Source organism: Rhinoraja longicauda, chromosome 37 (assembly GCF_053455715.1).
Source record: "Rhinoraja longicauda isolate Sanriku21f chromosome 37, sRhiLon1.1, whole genome shotgun sequence".
Lineage (NCBI taxonomy): Eukaryota > Metazoa > Chordata > Chondrichthyes > Rajiformes > Arhynchobatidae > Rhinoraja > Rhinoraja longicauda.
Window position 1 is genome coordinate 7,308,262 of NC_135989.1, and position 24,098 is coordinate 7,332,359.

Sequence of the window (24,098 nt, forward strand, 5' to 3'; positions counted from 1 at the left end):
TACACACTTGGCTAATACATTTAAAAATTATTATTATTTATTAAACAGCGATCGTCGGAGGTGACGTGCTTGGTATCGTGGTACTTTATTTGTGAGAAGGTTTGAGCATAAAAGGGCTTGCCCCAGTCGGTGGAAGGGTTACTGAGTCTGGCATTTCACACTGATATTGTTGCCAGGGAATTTAAATCTACCCAGCAGGAGAGAGCGAGAGAGAGCGAGAGAGAGCGAGAGAGAGAGAGAGAGAGACTTTCCACACGCATTCCTTCATCCCCTGCTCTGATCCCTGCTCCCTGCCGGCAGAACTGCCAACACCTCCCTGCTGGCTGCGATCCTGCTGCTACCTTTCAGCCCTGTAAGGGTGCCTTCTCTGCTCCCCTGGCAAGGACCGCAGCGTGGTAACACCGGCATCCCCAGCCCAAAGCCCCGCTCTGACTCGATGCCCCACCAGTGAAGGTGAAAGTTCCAGGTAAGAACAGAAAGAATATGGAGCTGGGACTTGGTCGATCCCCTGCTGCTGAGACACGTCGCTGGTCACAGAGGGTATCAACACTGGCTTTGGTACATCTGGTCTCCGAATTTGAGGAAGGACGTCCTTGCTATTGAGGCAGTGCAGTGCAGGTTCACCAGGTTACTCCCCGGGATGGCGGGACTGTCATATGAGGAAAAATTGGAAAGACTGGGCTTGTATTCACTGGAACTGAGATGAGAGAGGATCTTATAGAAACGTACAAAATTATAAAAGGATTGGACAAGCTAGATGCAGGAAAAATGTTCCCAGTGTTGGGGGAGTCCAGAACCAGGGGCCACACAGTCTAAGAATAAAGGGGAGGCCATTTAGAACTGAGGTGAGAAAAAACGTTTTTCACCCAGAGAGTTGTGAATTTGTGGAATTCCCTGCCATGGAAGGCAGTGGAGTTCAATTCACTGGATGAATTTAAACGAGAGTTAGATAGAGCTCGAGGGGCTAGTGGAATCAAGGGATGTAGGGAGAAGGCAGGCACGGGTTACTGATTGTGGACGATCAGCCATGATCACAATGAACGGCTTTGGCTTGAAGGGCCAAATGGCTTGAAGGGCCAAATGGCCTCTTCCTGCACCTATTTTCTATGTTTCTGTTTCTATAGACACAAAATGCTGGAGTAACTCAGCGGGACAGGCAGCATCTCTGGAGAGAAGGAATGGGTGACCTTTAGGGTCGAGATCCTTCTTCAGGCTTTAGTAGGTCAGCTTCCCACCCTGCCCTTCCCAAGCACTGGCGACATGGCTTGTGTGATGCTCTGAACATCTCCGCGCTCTCCATTTCTTATATTTACACCCTTCACACCTCCGTAACCTCTTCCACTCTCAACCTCTCCACATCAATAATGATGTTCTCCCCGCGACCGCGTGGGTTTCCTCCGGGCGCTCCGGTTTCCTCCCACATCCCAAAGATGTGAGGGTTTGTAGGTTAATTGGCCCCTCTGTAAATTGCCCCCCAGTGTGTGGAGAATGGATGAGAAAGTGGGATAACACAGAACTAGTGTGAATGGGTGATCGATGGCCGGCACGGACTCGGTGGGCCGAAGGGCCAGTTTCCGTGTTGTATCTTTCAATCAAAAACTCTTCTTCTAACAAGTACCCTTCACCTTCTTGACCTGTCCCATTGCCAACTGTTCTTCGGCCATTCTTTGTTAAGGAAGGAGTCTTAGAGTTTATATTGGTGACGATAATCTGGCTATTGCTGGTGCTGCTCCACCTCTGAGTCTGGCTTTGCTCTCAGGCCAAGTGTGTGTCTGTGTCTGTGTGTATTGTGTGCGTGTGTGTGTGTGTGTGTGTGTGTGTGTGTATATGTGTGTGTGTGTGTGTGTGTGTGTGTATATGTCTGTTTTGGTAGTGTGTGTGTGTGTGTCTGTTTTGGTAGTGTGATGTGTGTGTGTGTGTGTATTTGTGCATTTGTTTATGTGTGTTTGGGCATGTGCTGTTGGCATATGTGTGTCCGTGTGCGTGTGTGCGTGCATGTGCGTGCATGTGCACGTGCGGTGGGTGTGTGTGTGTGCGTGTGTGACCCAGGGATTCCTGTGCTGTGAATCGATTACCACCACAGCCTAGACAATTGCCACACGAGGCTGAGCTTTGCATTCTCTGAATGCGACCACCATTTGTGTCGGATGTTGTCGGCTCTCCAAGCTTGGCTCCAAACCTTTGAGCATTGCTCACACCTGATTCAGTGCCCTCGCTCCACAGTGAAGTGTACGTGTGGTGTGCGGGTCTATCACACTGAACGGGCTGATGAAAGATCAGCTCTGCAGGGATGTGGAGTCAAACGCTTCCATTTTCCAGATCTTTCGCTGCCGATGTGTTGATTTTCGACCTGAGCACATTGTTGTGTAACCATGGGAACAAACCTGGACTATTTAGCCTCTCGAACCTGTTCTGCCATCCACTGAGATCACACTTGGTCTGTGAGCCAACTCGTCATCCCCACAGTCAACCCTCATTTTAATAGACCTCCGTATTATGGATGTGCAGGAAAGAACTGCAGATGCTGGTTTAATCTGAAGATTCAATATGATCATGGTTGATCATCCAGAATCAGTACCCCATTCCTGCTTTCTCCCCATATCCCTCGATTCCGTTAGCCCTGAGAGCTGCATCTAACTCTCTCTTGAAAACATTATGCTGTACAAAAGTACAGTCAAGCCATATACAAGTGCAAAGTGGAAAATACTAAGAGTGCAGAATCTAGTGTGACACCTGCAGGCTTTTAGACAGGCACATGGATATGCAGGAAATGGAGGGATATGGATCACATGCAGGCAGAAGAGATTAGACAATAGACAATAGGTGCAGGAGGAGGCCATTCGGCCCTTCGAGCCAGCACTGCCATTCAATGTGATCATGGCTGATCATTCTCAATCAGTACCCCGTTCCTGCCTTCTCCCCATACCCCCTGACTCTGCTATCCTTAAGAGCTCTGTCTAGCTCTCTCTTGAATGCATTCAGAGAATTGGCCTCCACTGCCTTCTGAGGCAGAGAATTCCACAGATTCACAACTCTCTGACTGAAAAAGTTTTTCCTCATCTCAGTTCTAAATGGCCTACCCCTTATTCTTAAACTGTGGCCCCTGGTTCTGGACTCCCCCAACATTGGGAACATGTTTCCTGCCTCTAACATGTCCAACCCCTTAATAATCTTATACATTTCGATAAGATCCCCTCTCATCCTTCTAAATTCCAGTGTATACAAGCCTAGTCACTCCAGTCTTTCAACATATGACAGTCCCGCCATTCCGAGAATTAACCTAGTAAACCTACGCTGCACATCCTGAATAGTAAGAGTATTTGCCTTGGCATCATGTTCAGCACAGAATTGTGGGCCGAAGGGCCTGTTCCTTTGCTGTACTGTCCCATGCTCTATTCCCTCTGAACCTCCAACCTCTCACCTTCAGGCCTTGCACACCCCATCACGGGAAAAATATTCTTCCCTGTCTGTCCGCCCCTTAATGTTGTCATCTCTATCAGGTCCTCCTTCATTCTCGGGAAAACAAGCACAATCACCGTCTCTGAAAGGAGGCGCAAGGAACTGCAGATGCTGGTTTACTCATTCACCACTAAACTCTTCCCCCTCCTGTTCCTCCCCCCCCCCTCCTGTTCCTCCCCCCCCCCCCCACCCCCACCCCATCCCACTGACCATTAAACAGCCCCCTATCATCTCATTGGTACAGCGGTAGAGTTGTTGCCTCACAGCGCCGGAGACCCGGGTTCAATCCCGACTATGGTTGCTGTCTGTACGGAGTTTGTACGTTCTCCCCGTGACCTGCGTGGGTTTTCTCCGAGATCTTCGGTTTCCTCCCACACTCCAAAGACCTACAGGTATTTAGGTTAGTTGCCTTGGTGTAAATGTAAAACTCTCCCTAGTGTGTGTCGGGTAGTGTCAATGTGCGGGGATCGCTGGTCGGTGCAGGCTCGATGGGCCGAAGGGCCTGTTTCCGCGCTGTATATCTAAAACTGTAAAACTAAAACACTGCCCAGTAAACACGCCCCAAACCCAGTCCCACTGCCTCCTCCCCTTACCCGCCTCCTCGCCCCCTCTCCCCCCCTTCCTCTCCTCCCCTTCCTTTCCTCTTCCCCCTCTCTTCCTCCCCCCTCTCCCCTTCCCACACCCCCATCCCGGTGACCAGCCACACAGACCACTCCTCTCCATTCTCCAGCATGACCCATGCCTGTCCAGCTGCTCACTGGGTTTATTTCTTCCAGCTGTTGGCCTCTGCTGCTATAATGGTCTTTTTGTTGCCTGTGTGCCTGTCGGCAGGATATCCAGCACTGGAGCCTGCTGTGAGTGACTTCCCATTCCATCCCTGCTCGACTCACACTACAAACATTGCAGGATCCCGACATGACTCTTGCTTTAACAGAAAGGATCAAATAAGAAAGAATTTGGTCTTCAGGTTTATGTTAATAGAGTCCTACTGCCCTGTATTTATTCACAAAATGCTGGAGTATCTCAGCAGATCAGGCAGCATCTCAGGAGAGAAGGAATGGGTCGAGACCCTTCTTCAGACCCATTCCTTCTCTCCTGAGATGTTGCCTGACCTGCTGAGTTGCTCCAGCATTTTGTGAATAAACACCTTCGATTTGTACCGGCATCTGCAGTTATTTTCTTACTTTACTGCACTGTAGTTTAGTTTGTAGGAGAAACAAACTGGAGGTGCTGGTTTAAATCGAAGGTAGACACAAAATGCCGGAGTAACTCAGCGGGTCAGGCAGCATCTCTGGAGAGAAGGAATGGGCGACGTTTCGTGTCGAGACTCTTCTTCAGACTCTTTAGTTTAGTTTAGGTTATTGTCACGTGAACCGAGGTACAGTGAAAAGCTTTTGTTGCGTGCTAACCAGTCAGCGGAAAGACGAGACATGATTACAGTCGAACCATTTACAGTGTACAGATACATGATAAGGGAAAAACATTAGATATTCCTCTACGGATTTACTGCTGCAGAGAGTATCCTGACTGTTTACAACTTGGCCTGGTACAGCAATTCCAACACACAGGTACAGGTGACAATAGACTAAACTACACTGATGTGCAGGGAGGAACTGCCGATGCTGGTTTACATCGAAGATGGACACAAAATGCTGGAGTAACTCAGCGGGTCAGGCAGCATCTCTGGAGAGAAGGAATGGGCCAACTAGACTGGTAGTAATGCAGAGTCACAGTCCATTTGGAGACAGGTAGTTGGGACCGGAAGGAAAACACGAAACGTCACCCATTCCTTCTCTCCAGAGATGCTGCCTGACCCGCTGAGTTACTTCAGCATTTGGTGTCTATCCACGGTGATTTTTATCCGGTTCACACAGTGTGTTTCCAGAGAACATCAAGGGAATCAAGGGTGTTTAATTGTCATATTTCTTCAGTCAGAGGGTTGTGAATCCGTAGAATTATTTGCTACAGTCGGCTGTGGAGGCCAAGTCAATGGATATTTTTAAGGCAGAGATAGATAGATTCTTGATTAGTACAAGTGTCGGGGGTTATGGGGAGAAGGCAGGAGAATGGGGTTAGGAGGGAGAGATAGATCAGCCATGATTGAATGGCGGAGTAGACTTGATGGGCCAAATGGCCTAATTCTGCTCCTATCCTTTATGTATCAGTAAGAGAACAATGAAATTCGCACTTGCTGAAGCTTTATAGTCCCATTAATGCAAAACAGGCAGTGCAGCGGTAGAGTTGCTGCCTTGCAGCACCAGAGACCCGGATTCGATCATGACTACGGGTGCTGCCTGCACGGAGTTTGTACGTTCTCCCCGTGACGTGCGTGGGTTTTCTCCGGGTGCTCCGGTTTCTTCCCACACTCCAAAGATGTACAGGTTTGTAGGTTAATTGGGTTGGTAAAATTGTCCCCAGTGTGTGTAGGATAGTTAGTGTGCAGGGATCACTGGTCAATGCAGACTCGGTGGGCCGAAGGGCCTGTTTCCGCGCAGTATCTCTAAAACCATCACTCGGTGGGCCGAAGGGCCTGTTTCCACGCTGTATCTCTAAAACCAACAACTAATACGAATAAATATGCAATAATCAATAACACACAATAAATTAATGCTCTTAGCTCGGCAGAACATAATGGTGCCATCAAAATAAAGCCCAGAGAAGCTCATAGTTGCTGAGGTTTAGTTGTTGTGCAGTGTTCAAGAGCCTGATGGTTGCTGGGAAGAAGCTGTTCTTGAACCTGGAGGTCACGGTTTTCAGGCTTCTGTACCTTCTTCCTGATAGCAGCGAGAATGAGAGCGTGGCCAGGGTGGAGTGGGTGTTTGATGATGCTGGGCTGCCTTTTTGAGGCAGCGTCTCCTGTAGATCCCTTCGACGGTGGGGAGGTCAGTACCCGGAGTTTCCGCACTCTTATTTACTGGCTGCTGGAGAAAGGCGTGCGTGCAACAAACTCCATAACAGAACGACTGGGGCTGTCCTGTGCACGGGTCAACAGCTAGCAACTTCATTTACATTTGACATCTGCTTGTAATAATGCCCCTATTCTTTGAGGCGAAAGGCCGCATTTAAACATCGTTCCGCAGCGAGGCGGTCGCACAGTAGCTGCATAGTGCTTGAAGCGACCGTGGTGTGGGGCTGAGGGGTTCCTCTAACCAGTGTGAAGTCTCGACATTTCTGCATCAAGAATGCCTGGCATTTCTTTGATGAGACATAGCGAGGCAGAATGGTGAGAGGATCTGGGGGCGGGGGGGAGAGGGGGAGAAGGGGGGGGGGAGAGGGGGAGAAGGGGGGGGAGAGGGTTGAAGGAGGGGAGGGGAGAGGGGGAAGGGGGGGGGAGATGTTTCCTCTCTTTATGGACGGTTTGTTTGAGAGATGAATGTTGGCCTAGATGCCGTGAGCAATTTGTTGTTCTGATAATCAACCTGCTGTTCTTCAGAGCAAACATCAGGGGGTACGGGGAGAGGGCAGGAACGGGGTACTGATTGTGGATGATCAGCCATGATCACATTGAATGGCGGTGCTGGCTCGAAGGGCCGAATGGTCTCCTTCTGCACCTATTGTCTATTGTCAAAGCTTTTCGATATTACGATTCGACTTGGTTCGACATTTCAGCTGGCGTTTAGAGTAGAGATTCAGCACGGAAACAGGCCCTTCAGCCCACCGAGTCCACGCTGACCATCAATCACCCGTTCACACGAGTTCTATGTTATCCCACTTTCTCATCCGCTCCCGACACACTGGGGGCAATTTACAGAGGGGCCGATTAACCTACAAACCCGCACGTCTTTGGGATGTGGGAGGAAACCGGAGCGCCCGGAGAAAAGCCACGCGGTCACAGGGAGAACGAATGAACGAATAAGTTTATTGGCCAAGTATGTGCGTATACAAGGAATGTACCTTGGTGCTCCACTCACAAATGACAACACAAACATACAGTTAACAATTAGGAATAAAGCATAAACACATCAAAACAATAAGGGTACAACATTGCGGTCTAAACACGTGGGTGAAAATAAACCAGGGCAAACAAGAGACTACAGACTTTTGTTCTTGAGTAGAACTATCACTCGTGGGGAAAAAAGCAGTTTTTATGTCTGGCTGTGGCTGCTTTGACAGTCCGGAGTCGCCTTCCAGAGGGAAGTGCTTCAAAGAATTTGTGGCCAGGGTGAGAGGGGTCAGAGATGATCTTGCCCGCTCGCTTCCTGGCCCTTGCATTGTACAGTTCGTCAAATTCCACACAGACAGCGTGCGACGTCAGGATTGAACCTGGGTCTCTGGCGCTGTGAGGCACCGTCCTCTACCCACTGCGCCAATGTGTCTCCGCAGAGTGCAGCAGCAGCCAATCTGCCAGAGGAAATCAACAGTCCGAGCAGCATCTGCAGGAGGTTTTGGAGTTGTTAACACTTCAGATTGGGGTGCAGTGGCAGGCAGTAGATGGGCCTATTCGGTGAACCTTTGTACCTTTGTCGGCGCCAAAACGTGGCAACATTTGTCCTGCCTGGGTGAGGTCTGCCGTGTGATTTTCCCGGGTTGTACGCAAACCAAAGCGCTCACGGGCGGTCACGGTGGCACAGCGGCAGAGTTGCTGCCTTACAGCGCCGGAGACCCGGGTTCCATCCCGACTACGGGTGCTGTCTGTATGGAGTTTGTACGTTCTCTGCGTGGGTTTTCTCCGAGATCTTCGGTTTTCTCCCACACTCCAAAGACGTGCAGGTTTGTGGGTTAATCGGCTTGGTAAATGTAAAAATTGTTCCTAGTGGGTGTGAGATAGTGTCAGTGTGCGGGGATCGCTGGTCGGTGCGGTCCCGGTGGGCCGAAAGGCTGGAAAAATCTAAAAACTTTTTTTTTTAAATGCTGCTCGACCCGCCGAGGTCCTCCAACAGATTGATTGATCGAAACATCTGCAGTCACTTGAGTCCCCGTTAGGTCAGACGAGATATTGTCGATTCAAGAGAGAGCTAGATAGAGCTCTTAAGGATAGCGGAGTCAGGGGGTATGGGGAGAAGGCAGGAACGGGGTACTGATTGAGAATGATCAGCCATGAACACATTGAATGGTGGTGCTGGCTCGAAGGGCCGAATGGTGCAGGTACAATCCTCTTGGCAGCAGCATCACAGGCACATAGAAGCAGGCAAACACACTATAACATAAGTTATACAAAAATCACACAAGACCTCCCAAACTGCAGCACCTCCCGCTTTCTCAGATTAAACTCCATCTGCCAACTTCGGATCAGAAGATTCCAGATTCACACGGTCAGACCTAGCAGCTGTGTGGTCTTTCAGAACAGGCAAACAAAGTCATTGAGTTTAGTCTATTGTCACGTGTACCGAGGTACAGTGAAAAGCTTTTGTTGCGTGATATCCAGTCAGCGGAAAGACAATACATGATTACAATCGAGCCGTCCACAGTGTACATGATAAAGGGAATAATGTGAATAACGTTTAGTGCAAGATAAAGTCCAGTGAAGTCCGATGAAAGATAGTCCGAGGGTCTCCAATGAGGTAGATGGAACCTCACGGCTGCTCTCTAGTTGTTAGTAAGATGGTTCAGTCCCCTGATAACAGCTGGGAAGAAACTGCTCCTGAATCTGGAGGTGTGTGTTTTCAAACTTCTATGCCTGATGGGAGAGGGGAGAAGAGGGAGTGGCCAGAGTGAGGCTGGTCCTTGATTATGCTGCTGGCCTTGCCGAGGCAGCGTGGGGTGTAGATGTAGTCAATGGAAGGGAGGTTGGTTTGTGTGATGGTCCACAATTCTCTGCAAGTTCTTGCGGTCTTGGATGGAGCTGTTCCAAAACCAGGCTGTGATGCATCCCGATAAAATGCTTTCTACAGCGCATAACTTCAAGAACTTCCAGAAACGTGCTTGAGTCCCTGCCCCCCTCAGGTGAAGAATGCTGGTCAGGGATGATCAGTGGAATTGTCCACAATGTCCAGTCAGTCAGCATCGCAGAAACAATTCCCCCAAGAGACATTATTCCTGTTTTTGTTTAGACACGGTAGACAGTCAGAATGTTTGCCAACAGGGTAGACATGTCAAAGACTAAGCAGCACAACTTTAAGGTGAGAGGGGCAAAGTTTAAAGAAGACGTGGGGGGCAGGTTTTTTTTAATGTTTAAGAAACTTTTTGGGCAGCACGGTGGCGCAGGGGTAGAGCCGCTGCCTTACAGCGCCGGAGACCCGGGTTCGATCCCGACCACGGATGCTGTCTGTAAGGAGTTTGTACGTTCTCCCCGTGAGCTGCGTGGGGTTTTCTCCGAGATCTTCGGTTTCCTCCCACACTCCAAAGACGTGCAGGTTTGTAGGTCAATTGGCTTGGTGTATGTGTAAATTGTCCCTAGTGGGTGTGGGATAGTGTTAATGTGCGGGGATCGCTGGGCGGCGCGGACTCGGTGGGCCGAAGGGCCTGTTTCCGCGCTGTATCTCTAAACTAAACTAAACTGAACATTTAGAGGGGAACTTGGATAGGACAGGTTTAGAGGGATATGGGCCAAACGCAGGCAGGTGGGACTAGTGTAGATGGGGTATGATGGTTGGTGTGGCAAGTTGGGCCGTATGACTCTATGAGGGTGGTGGGGGCCTGGAACGCGTTGCCAGGGGTGGTGGTGGAGGCAGATACATTGGTGGTGTTTAAGTGTCTTTTAGATAGGGACATGGATATGGAGGGATATGGATCATATGCAGGCAGAGGAGAGTTGGCCTTGGCACCAGGTTCTGCATGGATAGTGTGGGACAAATGGCCTGTTCCTGTGCTGCCCTGTACAGGCATTCCCTGACTCACCAGGTTTACGTTCTGTGAGCTTTAACGTAAGTCACATTTTATGTAAGTCGCAATCCCCATCCCGGTCCCCTGCCCGAAATAATGCACTGGGAGCATTAACCGTCTCTGCGGCGTCTGGCTGTGTCCAGGGCATGCGGCCTTCTGGGTAAACACCACCGCCATTGCCGGCTTGTTTCCGGTGTAAACTTGAGCGATTTACAGTTTAGTTTAGTTCAGAGATACAGCGTGGAAACAGGGCCCTCGGCCCACCGAGTCCCTACCGACCAGTGATCCTTGCACACCAACACTGTCCCACACACACTAGGCACAATTTACATCTATACCAAGCCAGTTAACCTACAAACCTGTGTGTCTTTGGAGTGTGAGAGGAAATCGAAGATCTCGGAGAAAACGCGCGCGGTCCCGGGGAGAACGTACAAACTCCGCACAGACAGCACCTGTAGTCAGGATGGAACCCGGGTCTCTGGTGCTGTAAGGCAGCAACTCTACCGCTGCTCCACTGTGACACCCAAAAGTGCTGTGGAAGTTACAAGCTGCCTTGATTGCACTCGGGACCAAGTGCAGAATTGTCCACGTACGTTTGGGTTTGCATAAGTCGTCTATTCCGTAAATCGGGGAGCGTGTGTACAATGTCCCATGCTTGTGGGATCTTGCTATGTGGCAAGCGCAATAGAAGATGCTGCCTTTGTGCCAGTACAATGTTTTGAGAATGCAGAAGGCACTATATAAATGTGCGATCCTTTGTCTCCTCCTTCAGGTGTGTGGAGGTGTTGAGGTATCTCCACCGTGGGTTCCCGTAGAACCACCACTGTGATCACCTTCATCTCACCCATGTTCCCCTGGACTCCAGACTGACGTACGGTAAGAAGCCATCAATCATGTGTAGGGAGGAACTGCAGCTGCAGGTTTACATCGGAGATAGACTCAAACTGCTGGAGTAACTCAGCGGGGCAGGCAGCATCTCTGGAGAGAAGGAATTGGGTGACATTTCGGGTCGAGACCCATCTTCAGACTGATGTCAGGGGAGTGGGCGGGACAGAGATAAAATGTAGTAAGACTGGTGGGAGAACTGGGAAGGGGGAGGGGATGGAGAGAGAGGGAAAGCAAGGGCTACTTGAAGAAGCGGTCATTACTTGGCCAATATTTCCAACACGACACCTTTGGGTCAAGAATTCTGCAATCAAGAGTTCTCAAGAAGGGTCCCATGTTCCATGTTCTCCAGAGATGCTGCCTGACCCGCTGAGTTACTCCAGCACTTTGTCTCCACCTGAGTTTAGTTTCATTTGGAGATACAGCGTGGAAACTGGGCCTTCACCCCACTGAGTCCATGTCGACCAGCGATCACCCATACACTAGCTCAACCCTACACACTAGAGACAATTTACAGAGGCCAATTAACCTATATGAAGAAGGGTCTCAACCGAAACGTCACACATTCCTTCTCTCCAGATACTGCCTGTCCCGCTGAGTTACTCCAGCATGTTGAGTCGATCTTTGGTTGAAACCAGTGTCTGCAATTCCTTCCCACACAACCTTTATACCCGCACGTCTTTGGGATAAGGGAGGACATCGGAGCAGCCAGAGGAAGTCCACGCGGTCACGGGGAGAACGTGCAACTCCACACGGACAGTACCCGCAGTCAGGATCGAACCCGGGTCTCTGGCGCTGTAAGGCAGTAACTCTACCGCTGCGCCACCGTGTCGCACTTAAGGCTTAAGTTGCGCTGTTTACCCAAAATGCCGTGCCTAATGGATCTCGGGACATTTCATATGTCACCCGGGTCCACGCCGACCAGCGATCCCCGCACATTAACACTATCCTACACCCACTAGGGACAATTTTTACATTTACCAAGCCAATTAACCTACAAACCTGGAGTGTGGGAGGAAACCGAAGATCTCGGAGAAAACCCACGTGGGTCATGGGGAGAAGGTACAAACTCCGCGCAGACAACACCCGTAGTCGGGATGGAACCCGGGTCTCCAGCGCTGTGAGGCAGCAACTCTACCGCTGCGCCACCGTGACCGCCCACCCGGTAGAAGTTAATTAGTGGAAGTTCAGGAAGGGAGGATACAGAGGAGATATACAGGAGTGAGGAGGACATGGTTTATGAGGAGGCTGAGAAGGTTTGGACCATTCTCCGTCAAGCACAGAAGGTTTAGGGAGAGGTTAACGGAGAGAGCCATCATCTGTAATGGAGGAACAAGGAACTGCAGATGCTGGTTTACAGAAAAGGGCGCAAAATGCTGAAGTAACTTAGCAGATTGGGCAGCATCCCTGGAGAGTATGAGTAGGTGTCGACTTCGGCCGTGACCTTCTGAGGGGACCATTGTGGATCTAATAGACGCAACAACCACAGGTTTAGAGTCCCCGCAACAAATAAATCACTGGCCCAAAACATGGTGTCAGGCAGCACATCGAGTCACAGAGTCATACAGTGTGGAAACAGGCCCCTTTGGCCCAACTTTCCCACACCGACCAACATGTCCCAGCTACACTAGTCCCACCTGCCTGTGTTCAGCCCATACCAGTCTAACCTGTCCTATCCATGTGCCTGTCCAATAGTTTCTTAAACGTTGCGATAGTCCCTGCCTCAACTACTCGTTCCATGCACCTACAACCCTTTGTGTAAAAACTTTACCCCTCAAGTTTCTATTTTCTCCCTCACCTTAATCCTATGTCCGCTAGTTGTTGATTCTCCTACTCTGGTCTAAAGACTCTGTGCGTTTATCTGATCAATTCCTCTCATGATTTTATACACTTCTATAAGATCACTCCTCATCCTCCTGCGCTTCAAGGAATAGAGTCCTAGCCTGCTCAACCTCTCCCTTTAGCACAGGCCCTCGAGTCCTGGCAACATCCTCGTAAATCTTCTCCGCACCCTTTCCAGCTTGACAACATCTTCCCTATAACATGGTGACCAAAATTGAACATAATACTCTAAAGGTGGTCTCACCAACGTCTTATATAGCTGCAAGATGACCTCCTAACCTCTATACTCAACACTCTGACCGATGAAGGCCTTCCAAGGGCCCAAGATGGCGCAGCGGTAGAGTTGCTGCCTTATAGTGCTTGCAGCGCTGGAGAGCCGGGTTCGATCCCGACCACGGGCGCCGTCTGTACGGAGTTTGTACGTTCTCCCCGTGACCTGCGTAGGTTTTCTCCGAGATCTTCAGTTTCCTCCCACACTCCAAAGAAGTACGGGTTTGTCGGTTAATTGGCTTGGTGTGTGCGTAAATTGTCCCTAGTGGGTGTAGGATGTTGTTAGCGTGCGGGGATCGCTGGTCGACGCAGACTCGGTGGGCCGAAGGGCCTGTATCTCTAAACTAAACTAAACTTCCATACTCAATACTTTGACTCACTGATGATGAATGTACCGTGACCCTCTGTGATTAAGTCACTGAAAATATTGCCTCACTTTGAGGTTTTAAGTATAATTTTCTGTCTTTTATTTGTTTTTGCTATGGATGAACAATGTATCTTGCTGACCAAGTGCTCGCATTCCTAACCTTTGACTGGGAATGTTTCTGTCTGGGTCAGAGTTCAATTTCCAAACTCTTAAGGAACTCACTTATTATAAAGGATTCCTTTTAATCGGTGTGTTATTCTGGACATCCCAAGTTGGTTACATCAGTGTGGGAGAGAGGTTGATACATCCTAGCGGTTGCCAACTATCTCACTCCCAAATACAGGACAAGGTGACATCACCGCCCCGCGCCCCACGTTATCAGACTCCTGAATGAACTTCTCATGTACTGGGGATGAATTTCTGATCTTCCAATCTACCTCACTGCGACCCTTGCAATTTCTTTCATTGCAACTTCCTTTTTTAATTTTCTCTTTTACACTATCCTATGTAAAGGGTATGATGTCAGGGGGGCGGGACAAAGGAAGGATATAGGTGGAGACAGGAAGATAGAGGGTGATCTGGGAAGGGGGAGGGGAAGGGAGGGACAGAGGAACAATCTAAAGTTGAAGAAACCAAACGCAGGCTCGGCCATCGCTTCACTCGACACCTGCGCTCGGTCCGCGTTAACCAATTTGATCTCCCGGTGGCCGAGCACTTCAACTCCCCCTCCCATTCCCAGTCTGACCTTTCTGTCATGGGCCTCCTCCAGTGCCATAGTGAGGCCCACTGGAAATTGGAGGAACAGCACCTCATATTTCGCTTGTGCAGTTTGCAGCCCAGCGGTATGAACATTGACTTCTCCAACTTTAGATAGTTCCTCTGTCCCTCTCTTCCCCTCCCCCTTCCCAGTTCTCCCTCCATCTTCCTGTCTCCACCTATATCCTTCCTTTGTCCCGCCCCCCTGACATCAGTCTGAAGAAGGGTCTCGACCCGAAACGTCACCCATTCCTTCTCTCCTGAGATGATGCCTGACCTGCTGAGTTACTCCAGCATTTTTGGAAATAAATACCTTCGATTTGTACCAGCATCTGCAGTTATTTTCTTATATAAACCAATATCAAGTCACTCAACAGGAAACATTTTCTGACAAAGTGTTGTCAGTGAGATAACGTCTTGGTTTTTTAAAAACATTTATCACAAGGTTTATGATTCATGAAGTCCAGTCTATAAACGACCGCATGACACCAGCCATGACACAATACAGTTTGGTGATAACTTAGCAACTTTAGTTTGGTTTAGTTTAGAGATATAGTGCAGAACCAGGCCATTAGGCACCGACCAACGATCACCTCGTACACTAGCACCAATTGTCCAGGGATAATTTCACAATTACCAAAATTACCAAAGCCAATTAAACTGCTCGTCTTTGGAGTGTGAGAGGAAACTGGAGCACCCGGAGAAAACCCATGCAGGCACGGGGAGAACATCCAAACCCTGTACAGACAGCACCCGTAGTCGGGATTATGGACAATAGACAATAGGTGCAGGAGGAGGCCATTCGGCCCTTCGAGCCAGCACCGCCATTCAATGTGATCATGGCTGATCATTCACAATCAGTACCCCGTTCCTGCCTTCTCCCCATACCCCTGACTCCGCTATCCTTAAGAGCTCTATCTAGCTCTCTCTTGAATGCATTCAGAGAATTGGCCTCCACTGCCTTCTGAGGCAGAGAATTCCACAGATTTACAACTCTCTGAGTGAAAAAGTTTTTCCTCATCTCCGTTCTAAATGGCCTACCCCTTATTCTTAAACTGTGGCCCCTTGTTCTGGACTCCCCCAACATTGGGAACATGTTTCCTGCCTCTAACGTGTCCAACCCCTTAATAATCTTATATGTTTCAATAAGATCCCCTCTCATCCTTCTAAATTCCAGCGTATACAAGCCTAGCCCGGATTGAACCCAGGTCTCTAGTGCTATAGGGCAGCAACTCTACCGCTGCGCCACCGTGCCACACCAAACTAAGAGAGAACAGGTCAAATCCATTTGCCATTAGAGAAAGCAGGCTGCAAAGTGCCAAAGCTGGAGAATGAATATTCAAACATATAAGATTATTAAGGGGTTGGACACGTTAGAGGCAGGAAACATGTTCCCAATGTTGGGGGAGTCCAGAACCAGGGGCCACAGTTTAAGAGTAAGGGGTAGACCATTTAGAACGGAGATGAGGAAAAACTTTTTCAGTCAGAGAGTTGTGAATCTGTGGATTTCTCTGCCTCAGAAGGCAGTGGAGGCCAATTCTCTGAATGCATTCAAGAGAGAGCTAGATAGAGCTCTTAAGGATAGCGGAGTCAGGGGGTATGTGGAGAAGGCAGGAACGGGGTACTGATTGAGAATGATCAGCCATGATCACATTGAATGGTGGTGCTGGCTCGAAGGGCTGAATGGCCTCCTCCTGCACCTATTGTCTATTGTCAAAGGTAACTGTCATTTATAGTACAGATATAAAAGAAATTAGCGACAGGATTGAACCACAGTAAGTCATGATCATGGCGTGGCAAGTTTATGGTTTATTGTCATGTAGTGTGCAAACGGAACTTTCGGCTCAACTTGCCCACACTGACCAACATGCCCCATCTACACTAGTCCCACCTGCCTGCACTTGGTCCATGCACAATCTGATCAGGTAGTAAGGTAATACTGTATGTATAGGAAGCAACTGCAGATGCTGGTTGATATCGAAGATAGACACAGAATGCTGGAGTAACTCAGCGGGTCAGGCAGCATCTCCGGAGAGAAGGAATAGGTGTCGTTTCGGGTCGGGACCCTTCTTCAGAGTGAAAGAGAGATAAGGCCAGAACAAAACAGGGCCGGCAACAGATGACTCCGGGAAGGCTGGAGCCCACAATGGCCCATTGTTGGCTGGGGAAGATGTGCTAACGAGAGGGATACAAGGATGCGAACAGTGGAACTAGTAGGACCAGAGTGTGAAGGGAGTGGATCAGAAAGTGGGATGACATAGGACTGGTGTGTACGGTGTGGACTCGAAAGGCAGAAGAGCCTGTCCTGCTGTATCTTTCAATCCATCAAAAACATGTCCGTTTGCTAGGAACCCGAGAGGTAACATTTTTACACAGAGGCTGGTGGGTGTGTGGAACGAGCTGCCAGAGGAGGTGCTTGAGGCTGAGAACCCCCTGTGCGTGACTTTGTTTAACGTGGGGAGACTGGTGCACAGACAGCCGCCACACGGTCCTTGACAGATCTGGGTCAGGATCCAGTGGCGTGGAGTCCAAGACGACTGGGAACCCTTTTCTGCTGCAGCCTTCATCCATCCGCCTTCCCAGCCGTTGTGACGCTCCACTAAAGTCAGCCATCATCCTCCGCCTGTTCCACCGTTGAGGTCTTGGTTGGATTGCTCTTTGTCAGGGTCCTCCACCTCGACCTTACCGCCGTGGTTGACCCTACCAGGAGCGTAGATGGACTAGTGTAGACATGACATGTTGGACGGTGTGGGAAAGTTGTGCTGCAGGGCCTGTTTCCATGTTGTTTGACTCCATGACTTACTGAATTGGGCCATTAGCTGGATTAATGCAGGTTTTTAGATTTAGATTTAGAGATACAGCGCGGAAACAGGCCCTTCGGCCCACCGGGTCCGCGCCGCCCAGCGATCCCCGCACATTAACACTATCCTACACCCACTAGGGACAATTTTTACATTTGCCCAGCCAATTAACCTACAAACCTGTATGTCTTTGGAGTGTGGGAGGAAACCGAAGATCTCGGAGAAAACCCACATAGTCAGGATCGAACCCGGGTCTCCGGCGCTGCATTCGCTGTAAGGCAGCAACCCTACCGTGCCGCCCTGTTTCAGGGTGTGGGGGGGGGGGCTGGAGATGGGGGAGGAGGTGGAGTGGGTGAGGGGGAGATTAGTTGGTGGAGGGCGTTGGTGTCCGGGGATGTTCCTGAGCCAGTTCCGACCATTCCTGTGGTCCCTGCATGCAGAGGGGAGAACTCAGCCTGGGGCCTCCTGTGCAGTGATGCTGTGAGGAGCAACATCCACCCCGCCAGCTCAGGAAAAATGTTCTGTTTGTTTTCTCTGAAAATGAGTTCCATATACGGTGAGCTCGGGCGAAGCAGATCCACCGGCCGCTGCCAGCTGGCTCCCTCACCACACGCCAGAGTTACAGAACATAGAAAGCAGGGGTGCAGGAGTAGGCCATTCGGCCCTTCGAGCCAGCACTGCCATTCAATAATGGCTGATCACCTAAAATCAGTAGTATAAGACAATAACTGCAGATGCTGGTACAAATCGAAGGTATTTATTCACAAAATGCTGGAGCAACTCAGCAGAAACGTCACCCATTCCTTCTCTCCCGAGATGCTGCCTGACCTGCTGAGTTACTCCAGCATTTTGTGAATAAATACCTAAAATCAGTAGGGAGACACAAAATGCTGGAGCAACTCAGCGGGTCAGGCAGCATCTCGGGAGAGAAGGAATGGGTGACGTTTCGGGTCGAGACCCTTCTTCAGACCTGAAGAAGGATCTGAAGAAGGGTCTCGACCCGAAACGTCACCCATTTCTTCACAAAAGGTAGACACACATTTTGTGTCTATCTTCGATTTAAACCAGCATCTGCAGGTTTTTTTTCCCTATCTAAAATCAGTACCCCGTTCCTGCCTATAAGAAAATAACTGCAGATGCTGGTACAAATCGATTTATTCACAAAGTGCTGGAGTAACTCAGCAGGTCAGGCAGCATCTCGGGAGAGAAGGAATGGGTGACGTTTCGGGTCGAGACCCTTCTTCAGACCCCGTTCCTGCTTTCTCCCTAAGAGCTGAACCTGACTCTCTCTTGAAAACATCGAGTGAATTGGCCTCCGCTGCCTTCTGTGGCAGAGAATTCCACAGATTCACAACTCCCTGGGTGATCAGGATCAAACCCAGGTCTCTGGCGCTGTAAGGCCAGAAGGCAGGAACGGGGTACTGATTGAGAATGGTCAGCCATGATCACATTGAATGGTGGTGCTGGCTCGAAGGGCCTACTCCTGCACCTATTGTCTAATGTCTATTGTCTATTGTCCACCGCTGGGTCATCGTGAAATCTCCCCAAAATGTAACAAACTCTGGAGAGTGATAAAGACCGGGGCATTACAGAGTGTTTTGACTGCCTCTTCGATGGTGCTAACTTGTTCTAAAAATATTTCAGATGGGGGAATAAAAATGCTGAACGGGGCGGGACGGTGGGAATGGGAGGCGCAAGTGATCAGTTGAAACATCGGATTTGATACAGTCACGCCAGTGAACCGTACTTGTTGCCAGAATTTGCACAGGAAGGCGCAGGAATGAGTTTTAAAAATAACAACTTGGAAAGTTGCTCCTCTTGTGAACGTGCTGGGGTGAGAGGGTCCCGGGGGATCTGATTCAGGAAATAACTCCTTGAGCAGCGGACCACGCCTTTCCTGTCCGATCTCCCGGCTGCTCCTCTGATTGCATTTGTGGGAAAACGTCAAACTAACTCCAGATTTCAAGATTTCAAGATCAATTTATTATCACATGTACCAATTAAGGTCCAGTGAAATTTGAGTTACCATACAGCCATACTAAGTAAAAAGCAAAGATACTAGAGGAGCAAGATGGGCCACCGACGCTCCAGAGACAACGATCCAAGTTTGTTCAACCTCCCCTTACCGCTAATACCCACGAATCCAGGCAGCGTTCTGGTAAACCTCCCCTGCACCAAAGATACTAGAGGAGCAAGATGAACCACTCTGTTGAAATCGCCTATACTGAAGTGTAGTACGCAAAGGAGCGTAATGTCCGCCATTTTAGTAAGCAAAACCCGCCGTTCGCTCTGCCTCTCGCAGTGTAATCAGTGTTTTGGGGGATGATACCATTAAAATGCAGAATTTATCTCATCTATCAATTCGCAGATTTTTGTTGTTTTTCTTTTTTAAATGTTTTGCAAGTTTCTGCCTACTAAAATGGCGCCGTGACGTACTATGGTTTTTAGGGTCGAGTGGTCTATCTTGCTCCTCTAGTATCTTTGGTAAAAAACAACAAGACACACAGCCGCATACAATAAAATTTAACATTAACATCCACCCCACTGCGGAATCCACATTCCTCACTGTGATGGAAGGTAATAAAGTTCAAATCATCTTCCTCTTTGTTCACCCGCGATCGGGGCTGTTGAACCATTCGCAGTCACCGAAGCCCTCGCGTCGGGGTGATCGAAACTCCCGCGTCGGGGCGGTTGAAACTCCCCGCGGCTTGGAGCTTCCAAGTCGGCCTCTTCTTACCAGAGACCACGGGGCTTCACGATGTTAAAGTCCACAGGCCCCATGGATGTAGACTATTCACATTCACTCTGCAGCAAACCTGGCTTCAAATGCAGGAAGGGGGACTGACTGTAGACACGTGGCTTGCCAGAGTACCGTCCTTTTACCTGCAACTACGTTCAGCTCCCACTGAGCCAGATCAGAGAGGCACGGTGGCGCAGCGGTAGAGTTGCTGCCTTACAGAGGAATATGGGGCAAACATGGGCAGGTGGGACTAGTGTAGATGGGGCATCTTGGTTGGCATGAGAAAGGTAGGCCTGTTTCCCTGCAGTATTACTCTTGCCATCCTTGACTATGTCTGCTGTTTATAAACACCATCCAATTTTCACTGTACCTCGGTACACGTGACAATAAACCAAACCAAACCAGGCTATGCCTTGGTTAAATAGGTTTGGTTGGCATTATAACACTCCAATGTTCAGCTAACACCTCTCTCTACATGTTCATCATCCAGAGGAGTCCACTTGCTTCAAGTGAGGTGGACAAGTATCCATCTCCCAGGCGAGGTCTGGGATACTAACAAAGACATAAAGTGCTGGAGTACCTCAGCGGGTCAGGCTGCATCTCTGGAGAACATGGATAGGTGACGTTTCGGTCTCAAGAAGGGTCCCGACCTGAAACACTGCCTATCCATGTCCTCCAGAGATGCTGCCTGACCCGCTGAGGTACTCCAGCACTTTGTGTCTTCTTTCCTTAATAAATGCTGCAATGTTTGGTATGGCTGTTTCTGTGAGGCCAGTTGGATCGGAAATTTTTTTGTACTCGTTCCGTGAGATGTCAAGAACACATCACAGGCATCGAAGAAGTTGAGCCTCGATGCTTGGCAGCTACACGTAGCCCATGTTTCACTGCCTAACAACAGCACGTCAGGAATGTACGCCTTTCACACCCCCTTCTAAGGGGAGTCTGCAATTCTTCCACGGCCTCGAAACACAATCTGTCGAAACCGTGAACTCAAACACAAGGTCTTGGAAAAGCACTTCCCGAACGCAGAGAATGGGTAATTAAAACCCATAGAACGTTTTCTCTGCAAAGCAACATCAGACTAAACTTTAGATGTTAGACTGTAGAGGTACAGCTCGGAAACAGGACCTTCGGCCCAACGAGTCCGCGCCGACCAGCGATCACACGTTCACTAATCTGCACGCACCTAGGGACAAATTTACAACTTTCCAAAGGCAACTAACCTAAAAACCTGCACGTCTTTGGAATGTGGGAGGTAACCGGAGCGCCCGGAGAAAACCCACGTGGTCACGGGGAGAACGTACAAACTCCGTACAGACAGCGCCCGCAGTCAGGATCGAACCCGGGTCTCTGGCGCTGTAATGGCGGCAACTCTGTCGCTGCCCCTGACAATGAGAAATCCTCACACTGGGGCCTCTCAGAAAGAACCTTCAATGATCATCGTTGAGATTTGGTGCAGCATGTAATCCTATTAGAGTGTTAATGATCCTCTTACAGTGTCTGTGGAGGGAATGGAGGCGGTTCAGAATGGGACATTCTTCAGACCTGAATGTCTGAGTTCCTTTTTGGTCAAGATTCCAGCATCTGCTTTCTGCCTCTTACAGTGTCTAATCTTTCTTTAAGCCTTGGCTATTTTTGAAAGTATTTATAATGGGAGTAAACAAGATACCCTTCCACACTTGAGATTCGGAACCAATACCAAGCCAGTAAATTGGTAATACTATTCCATGTTTCCTGTAAACAAAATAGCAGCTTAAATTCTTACAGGGAAGCCTAGGGAAACATAAGGGCACAGCGGTAGAGTTGCTGCCTTACAGCACCAGAGACCTGGGTTTGATCCTGACTACGGGTGCCGTCTGTATGGAGTTTGTACGTTCTCCCCGTGACCTGCGTGGGTTTTCTCCGGAATCACCGATTTCCCTGCTCAATCCAAAGACGTACAGGTTTGTCGGTTAATTGAATTGGTATGATTGTAAATTGTCCTTAGTGTGTGTAGAATAGTGTTAGTGTGTGGGGATCGCTGGGCGGTGTGGACTCAGTGGGCCGAAGTCCCTATTTCTGCACTGTATCTCTAAACTAAACTAAAATAAAATAATTAGAGCTTGTCCAAGCTGATCAAGTTGGCATTCTGGGCTGGACCCATTTGCCTGCATTTGGCCCATATCCAGGGGTGCCAACTATCTCACTCCCAAATACGGGACAAGGTGACGTCACTGCCTCGCGCCCCACGTGACCTCACCCAGCCAGCGGCCACATGCTCCCGCTCCACCAATGGCAGCCGCCCGGGCCGGGAGGTGGGTTACTACGCAACCTCTGTTAGGCAGCCGCTCGGGCCTCTGGACCGAGACTGTCCGGAGCTAAAATGTCGAAAACCCAGAGTGTTGGGACCTAAACTATCGGGGCCTACAGTGTCGGGGCCTCCAGTGTCGGGGCCTACAGCATCGGGGCCTACAGTGTCAGGGCCTACAGCATCGGGGCCTACAGTGTCGGGGCCTACAGTGTCTGGGCCTACAGTGTCAGGGCCTACAGTGTCGGGGCCTACAGTGTCGGGGCCTACAGTGTCGGGGCCTACAGTGTCGGGGCCTACAGCGTCAGGGCCTACAGCGTCAGGGCCTACAGTGTCGGGGCCTACAGCGTCAGGGCCTACAGCGTCGGGGCCTACAGCGTCGGGGCCTACAGTGTCGGGGCCTACAGCGTCGGGGCCTACAGAGTCGGTGCCTACAGTGTCGGGGCCTGCAGCATCGGGGCCTGCAGCGTCGGGGCCTACAGTGTCGGGGCCTGCAGTGTCGGGGCCTACAGTGTCTGGGCCTACAGTGTTAGGGCCTACAGTGCCCCCACCCCCCCGGGCCTAATACAGGACAAGGGTGGTCCCGTATGGGACAAACCAATTTAGCCTAAAATATGGGATGTCCCGGCTAATACGGGACAGTTGGCAACCCTACCCATATCCCATAGAACCCTTCCTGCTCACATATCCTGCTCAGAAGTGGTGTGAGAGTCTTTGCCTCCAACACTTTCTCAGAACATAGTGAGCAATCAATGTTGAATCCTTGGCCCAGAACCATGGCAGAGATAAGCCTGAGGGAATACTTCTGAAGCACTGCTGGTCTGGTGGTGTCATCTTTCGAGTGACGCATCAAGATAATAATTTTTAAAAAGTGAGGCCTTCTCAAGGTAAATCCCAGGACACCTCACGGAAGCAAAGGGAGTCTCTCCTGGACAGGATTTATCGCTCATCGACAATTATATCAAGTGGCTCACTTGGCAGCTCTTCCAAAGGTTGTGAGTTCAAGTCCCACATCAGGAAGACCTGAGCACAAAACCTGAATCAGAGCCTCATGGAGAGAGTGCCGTGATTAGGGTTGCCAACTGTCCCGTATTAGCCAGGACATCCCGGAAATTGGGCTAAATTGGTTTGTCCCGTACGGGACCGCCCTTGTCCTGTATTAGGCCCGGGGGGCCGCTGTAGGCCCGGACAGTGTAGACCCGGAGGCCTGGACGCTGCCTAACAGAGGTTGCCTAGCAACCTGCCTCCCGGCACGGCGCGGCCGCCATTGGTGGGAATGGGAGCATGTGGACGCTAGCTGAGTGAGGTCACGCAGGGCTGTTAACACTGCAGCCAACATTTACCCATCCGTTATCATCAATTAAAACGTTTTAACATTTCAGGTCTATGGAGAAATGGAGAAATCTCGGAAATTTTCTCATACTTCTGAGTTTCATTATAGTGAAACCTTAACACTATTTTCCTCTCCAAAGATGATTGACCTGCTGAGTAGTTCCAGCATTCTCTGTTTTTACAGTGTACAGTTTCACAGTGTGCAGATACATGATAAGGGAATAACGTTTAATGCAAGATACAGCCAGTAAAATCCGATCAAAGATAGTCCGAGGGTCACCGATGAGGAAGAAAGTAGTTCCGGACTGCTCTCTGCCCTCCACTCCCTGCATATCCATGTGCCCGTCTAAACATCAGGAAGACGTAAATGAGTTGTCAACGTCACCCATTCCTTCTCTCCTGAGATGCTGCCTGACCCGCTGAGTTACTCCAGCATTTTGTGAAATAAATGTCACCTTCCCAAAAGCTAACTGAGGTGAGAAGGAACTTTATCGCCCAGAGAGTTGTGAATTTGTGGAATTCTCTGCCACAGAGGGCAGTGGAGGCCAAATCACTGGATGGATTTAAGATAGAGATAGATAGAGCTCTGGGGCCTAG

The 24,098-nt window shown here is 49.8% G+C and overlaps 1 protein-coding gene across 1 annotated transcript in view; it reads left to right on the top strand.

Moving 5' to 3' along the window:
* The first annotated feature begins 258 nt into the window (after window positions 1-258).
* Window positions 259-24,098, top strand: part of kank2 (KN motif and ankyrin repeat domains 2) — a 63,532-nt gene continuing 39,692 nt past the window's right edge. The window contains exons 1-2 of the mRNA XM_078429229.1: window positions 259-466; window positions 10,994-11,097. The gene's annotated coding sequence lies outside the window, so the exon portion shown is untranslated. The remainder of the gene's footprint in view (window positions 467-10,993; window positions 11,098-24,098) is intronic.